Source organism: Helianthus annuus, chromosome 6, assembly GCF_002127325.2.
Source record: "Helianthus annuus cultivar XRQ/B chromosome 6, HanXRQr2.0-SUNRISE, whole genome shotgun sequence".
In the NCBI taxonomy this organism is placed as follows: Eukaryota; Viridiplantae; Streptophyta; class Magnoliopsida; order Asterales; family Asteraceae; genus Helianthus; species Helianthus annuus.
Window position 1 is genome coordinate 61,500,189 of NC_035438.2, and position 6,704 is coordinate 61,506,892.

A 6,704-nucleotide genomic window follows, 5' to 3' on the forward strand; every position below is an offset into this window, starting at 1 on the left:
CGTGGTTATAAATCGATTGTCCTTTCTCTCTTGGTAGACCTCTGCTCCATTTGCCACCACTTCAAGCAGCGAAGAAGAAGAGAAATTACCAGTTCCGTGATTGAAATTTCAAGGTAATTTAGTTATGTTCATAGTATTTAACAGATCAAATATATCACTTTTTAGTTACCAGTGTATTCTTTTTTCTTTCTCTTAATCCAGTTTTTTGCTTCGCTCGTGAGCTTTTATATCGTCCAAGGAATGTAATTTGAAATCTAACTTTCGAATTGATTATAAGGTAATCTAGGTTCTTTTTATATATATGAGATTGAAGTTGAAGAAGAAGAGAGGAAGAAGTTGGTGAATTTGCTCAATTTTCAAGGAAGAAGGTATGAATTTTTTATCGATTTTTGATGCTGTAGAGCCTTAAACTCACAGAGCTAGGGATGGTGCAAATGACGTTGGAATAATTCAAGTACCAAACATTGAATGTAAACTGTTCAATCATTTTTGTTGTTGCTTACGAGGATTTCTTCATGTCGGTTGTCTCCCACTTTTTCATACTTTCACGTTGACTTACTTCTGGTATACTTTCCAAACTGGTTGCTCGGGTCAAAGATTCTATTATGATTAGTGTCAGTCTTTGTACAATGTCATTTTCATCGCCCTCCTGGTTGTCATCGTTGGACTGCTTGACAAGGTAGTTATATCTTTGGTTCTTAGGTGAAAATAGGTCTACCTTTACAAGGTACGTTTCTTTTATTACCTTAGTCGGTTTCATAGTAGCTGCAAAAAAATATATTTATCCAAGTCCGAATAAAATTTACTTATCTATCCTTGATTTTCTTCTACCAGTAACTAAGAGACTATTAGTTTTGTCTCACTATCGGTCATTTTTGTCTATATTATTAAAGGTCTGTGTTCCAGTTACTTTCTAAATGTACACTCTAATCAATTTTTAAAAATGCACTTTTTTGCAAGTTTTGTCCCACATAAATGAAAAGTTAGAATATGCACAAAGTCAACTGCTTTTTCAAAGCAAACCAGTTTTTCTTATGGAGGTGGTATGAATATACCAATTAGCAAACCATTGGGTAGTTCTGTAATTAGGAATGGGATCATGGGTGTTTTTGATGATGTGTTACAGGGTGGTAATATGGGGTTAGTGGGACCCGGAGTTACGGTAGCGGCGGTTGGGTCGCCTGCGGTTTTGTTCGAGATACATCTTCGGTTTCGTCTTTGCCTAAAATACGGATGATTAAGAACCGAGAATTGGCTGCTCGATCACAGCCTTGAAACTGGGTTTTTATAAAGTGCGCCTAAGGCGCGATTAGGCGCGAGGCGCACTAAGCCGCATGCCTCAGCGCCTCGTGTCACCCAAGGCGCGCCTTTCTAACAAAGCGCAAAAAACGCAATTTTTTGATTTTTTTTTTGGGTCTAAGGCGCGCTTTGAGTACTTTGGGGTGTTTTTATGCATCAAAGAGTTGTACAATAGGTTATTTGGCTTGTAAATGTAGGTAATATATAAATCTTATTTATAAAAGTAACATATGTTTGCATGTACTTGAATGTAATCCTGAACTTGAAATGTTGTCTATTATCTCTTTTGAAAATTTGAACTGTGTACTAAAGTTTTGGAAGGTGAGTTGTCCAATCACAAATGCCCTAAATATTGTTTAGTTAAAACTTAAAAGCTCACAAGGTGCATGTCAGATGCTCAAGCAAGGCGAGAAGCTTCAAAGGTGCAACTGAGGTGCACGCCTTAAACAAGGCGCAGGCAAGGCAACAACACATGATTTAGATTGTTTCAACTTTTTTCATCTAAGATATGACCATTTGGTTGATGATGAACACCAAATCTTGCTTATTTTTTTGTGAATTGTTATCCGTTGTAAACTTTCTCTATTTCTATTGTATTCTTTACTGTACTTGTGCCTTGTAAAATGGTACTATTTTTTTGTTTATTGTAATAGTAGATTTATTTTACTAAATAAGAGAGTTTTTTTTATTGATATTTTGAAATCATAAATTGACAACCAAAAGTTCGACTGTATATAAAATAATTACCCATAAATTATAAAAGAAAATATTATTTTCCTTTTATAGTCTACATTTTGAGATATATTAGACCGTAGGGTGTGGGCGTGACTTTTACGTGTATACGAATTTTTTATGTTTTTAGGTTTAAATTATGTTCTCACCCATATTGCCGACTCCGCTGCAACGCGCGGGTTCCCCACCAGTTCTTAAATAAATGAAATCTAATAATTAACTCTTTTTAAATAAATGCAATATATTAATTAAATGTATACTATATATAAAAAATTATTAAAGCCTAAATTCTCTTTTATTTTTAAATAAATGCAATTTAGTAAATGCAATATAATAATTAAATGTATACTATATATAACAAATTATTAAAGCCTAAACTGTATATTAAATGTGAACTTTTAATACATACAATACAGAGACAAAACGTCATACCAACTTCGTAGACTTGACGGAACTTACAGACTCGATAACAAAAGACCGTAACATACAATACAGAGACAAAACGTCAAAGATCCACAAGCAATTGTGGATCTTTACTGACGGGTGCACTTCGGAATGTAGAAGATATGAATGAATACAACCCCAGTGTAGGTAATTACATATCTGCCACTAGGGTTATGAATGAATATAACCCAAGTGGTAGATATGTAATTAGCGAGCTCTGGAATTTCAAGGAAAATCGAAGAGCTTCACTGGGGTTATATTCATTTATATCAATCACTTCCTTATGTGCACCGAACCATCTTCTAGGAGGTTGTCAAGTGTTCTCGCCTTTGTAGTTGGTGTTTTGCATATCTTTACATTCGCAACCATTCTGTACAACAAAACACATTCAAATGAGGAACACATTCAACCCGAAACTGATCTGATCAGTTCTTAATATGAGGAACCTAAATCATCGAATCAAACCAAAAATCAATATGATGAACACACAAGAATCAAAACCAAAACACATTGAAAACCACTGATCTGATCAGTTCTTAATATGAGGAACCCAAATCATGGAATCAAACCAAAAATCAAAACCAAAACACATTCAAACCCTCTGTTTTGATACCCTTGTCACACCCCGAAATATCAGAGCTGGCGTGACTGGACTGGTATCTTCATTGTGCAGTAGAAGCAAAAAGCTAAGACTTCTAAACAATTAACGCCCGCTAAGTACTCGAAATCCCATGGGTTCTCCTATTCCAACTGTTCCGTAGTTTTGAAAAAAAAAACAACCTGAGAAAGAACATGCGAAAAAGTCAACATAAAGTTGAGCGAGTTCATAGTTTGTTTTGAAAAAGATTTAAAACAAATCCTTTTGGTAACCGGTTTAAAAGTTATTGAGAAAACATAATAGAATCATTTTTTCCGATATATCATGAAAACTGTGAGTCTAGCCCACGAAAATCTTTGTGCATTGCACGAGAGGGAATGGACCGAGTCCAAAAAAAAGTCTTTGTAAGCAGGACCAACACGTCCTCTTACATGTACATAGGTTGAAAACGTTACCCAAGTTTGTAAATCCATGTAGTATGAGTTTGCGTCAAATGAATATTGAAAACATATGAACGTTATAGTGTTGTAAGTTGGTATGTAAAGCGTCTATGAACATGTTGATCATTAATGTTTCGCGAGGACATTAATATATGCGACGACATAGGAGGTACTCAACCCGCATAGGCAATTTAAGTGTCGAACTCTCGACGCTGGATACAACAGCACTCTAAGTGGTCACCCATGGACCGTGAGTGGGGCTCGCCCCTACCCATTAGATCTAACCTTTGTTCCTTGGTCCTCAAAAGGATTAATGGCACCTCAGTTACTGCCTATGCTCACATGATCTAAGAGTTCATTCCATAACTTAATCATACCTAAGTTTGACATGTATTTCCCCCCGAAAGTTGTTAACCGAAACGTTGAAAGAAAAGGGGGACATGGTCTCACTGAGTTGTCTCGTTTTTCGTACGCAGGCCAACCCAGTCCCGTTGTTGTAACTAGGACATTCTCGTCACTAGTCATGAAAATCATGCATGTTTTGTAGAACCGGTATGTTTAGTATAAATCGTTCGTAAACCATACAAGTTCGTTGAAAATCATTTGCAACATGGTTTATAAATATGTGTTTTCGTTCATCGAAATAGTGTTTTCTTTTGCAAAAACTTGCATGTCTTTCCACCCCCGAAAACATTTATAAAAATGTAAAACAGTAAAAAGTGGGGGTTATGAACTCACCTTGTCATTCCTGTGCAAAGCTAGCTTAGCGTGATTCCATAGTGTCGTTCCAAAAACGTGAAGTAGCTAGCGTGCATCTATAGTATTCCTAACAGGGAATAACTTATCAGTTTCTAGTTTAACGGCGTAGTTAAACTACGTGTCCGAGCTCTACCGAGTCGTTAACTAAACGACCCTAAGGTAGTGTTATCTTGACTTGGAATAACCAATCTATGGTTATTTGATTCCGTTTATAATCAGGATAATAATAAGTCGTGGAAACGACTTAGTTTTCCAAAGGATTTAGGATATATATATATATATATATATATATATATATATATTTATATATATAAATACAAATACTTACAAAGTCGTGCTATTAGTCGCGAATAGAAGGCGTAGATGAAACAGTAGTACGACTCTTTGTAGTTTTCGTAAGACGTAATTAAATACCGTTTGTTACAATCTTACGGTAAAATATTGTATGTCGTTTCGGCGTTCGAAAATAAATATAAATAATTATATTTATTTTATAAAATTATTCGAAATTATCGGCGTTTGAGATAAATGTAAACACTTACCTTTATTTTATAAAAGTAATCGATAGTATTCGATTTATCGACGTATTTTGTAAACTTTCTAGTCGTAAACGTCAAATTCTAAACAATAAATAAAACTAGGATTCGACTGTTCGAGCTCGGTTCGTGTAAACTAAATAAATCTAAAAAAAATAACGCAATAATAACTCGCTACGTTTAAATTTACCAGGTCCTGAATTGACCGGGTGTTGACTGTGTTGACCGGGTTTGACCCGGCTTGACTAGCTGACCGAGTTGACTGAAAGTTGACTGTCATTGACTTCCGCTGACTGAACCGAACCCAATCTTCTGTTGACTAATGTTAACCCGAAGCCGAACCAAGTTAACTGGGTTTGACTGAGTTGACCCGAAACCTTGTAATATTTAATTGTCTAGTCAATGCAAATATTAACATGTTAAACATTCAAAAACTATTTTATAACGTTTTTAGACTTAATCTACTAGGAAAATAATAGTTTTGAATGTTTAAGTCCAAAATCATTATTTTAACGGTTAATTATTTAATGCTAGGTTTTAACTACACCTATAGGTTAAACAATTATGTTCGGTCTTTCTCATTTTCGTTATTTTACATGTTTTTAACGTTTAAACAGTGGGTGTCCATGTTTTTCCTATATGTAGTTGGACAGATTACGTGTAGTATATTTACTTCAAAATAATGGGTTTGAATCTTGAATCTTTATTACAAAATACTATGTGCCGTGTGTATAACTCTTTTTATTTTACTCGAAAAATGCATAGATATGGGTTCTTTCCGTATAGACTACATACCTGGTTTATACTCTTGGTTTTAACACATTCAAACACTTATTTCAAGATGTTTATATTCTGTGAACATCATTAAGGCGTGTAAATGTGCATATATGTGTTATTTTTTTTTATAACTTAAAGGATGTTTAGTCATTAGAGTGTGTAAAGAACATGTAGAAGAAGATAGTTGTACCAAGTTCTTTGGATTCGACTTTGAGAGGACTTTGAGGCTAAACCCAGTTGTGAACGATGGGAAACGGATACGAAACACGATCTGTAAGATTAAATACATATGTATATATTAACTTGGGGATGCTAGAAGAAAACAAACATTATGGGAGAAAATGCTATACAAGCTTACGGGTTTCTAGTTTCTACATTACCCAACCGAGTAGGTTAGTTGGACGATATGAACTCTTAGAAAGGCTTCAAATCTGATTCCCTTGCTTCAAGTAGTGAACTTCCAGCCATGTTCTTGTAATTTGAAGTTTGCAATGGTGGAAGATGAAAGCTAGGGGAGAGGGCCGATGGGAAAGTGCTAGAGAGGAAAGATATGAGTTGAACGGTGATAAATGAGATTGACTGGGATGGTGTTTGGTCTTGGGAAGTAGATAAGTCCAGCAAATCTTCACAAAATCCAAGACTAGATATTTGCGTGTGATCTTGGAGATGATTTTTAGTACATATAAATATATACATGTATGGGTTGTCTAAGGTGAATGGGTAGCCAAATCAAGGGGAGTGAGAGTGCTCTTTTAGTGTGTCAAAGTGGGATTGCGTATGCTTGTGAATTTGTATGTGTCAGATAAAAAAAATAAAATAATTACTCAACAGTTAAGCATGGTTTTGATAAGAGTATAAGAGAACTGGTGGATATTCTTATTTTATTATTTTTCTTATATAAGATTAACCCATTTTTATTTTTTTTCTTTATAAAAATAAGTGTGTAGTGTGAGAGTGATTATGGCCGTGACAGTTAAGGATGTCCTTTGTTTACATTCTAGATACATATATTGCATGGGCTGAGCCCATGTCCCGGTATTGTGTTGTGCCTAGTGGGTTTTTAGATGAATTGCTCCCAAGGCCCATTAGCGCATGTGTAGTTCTTTGGGCAGCCCAATG

General features: G+C 35.1%; 1 long non-coding RNA gene across 2 annotated transcripts; it reads right to left on the reverse strand.

Annotated features, from left to right (window-relative positions):
* Positions 1-2,407: 2,407 nt before the first annotated feature.
* On the reverse strand, positions 2,408-6,290 carry LOC110864010. Of its 2 annotated transcripts, none has more exons than XR_002549546.2 (5): positions 5,944-6,290; positions 5,776-5,856; positions 4,999-5,203; positions 4,252-4,339; positions 2,408-2,845 (listed from the first exon to the last, which is right to left on the reverse strand). It is a non-coding gene; the product is annotated as an uncharacterized LOC110864010 (long non-coding RNA). The 2 variants fall into 2 exon arrangements; XR_002549545.2 differs by having other exon boundaries at positions 4,999-5,185; positions 5,944-6,287.
* Between the last annotated feature and the right edge of the window lie 414 nt (positions 6,291-6,704).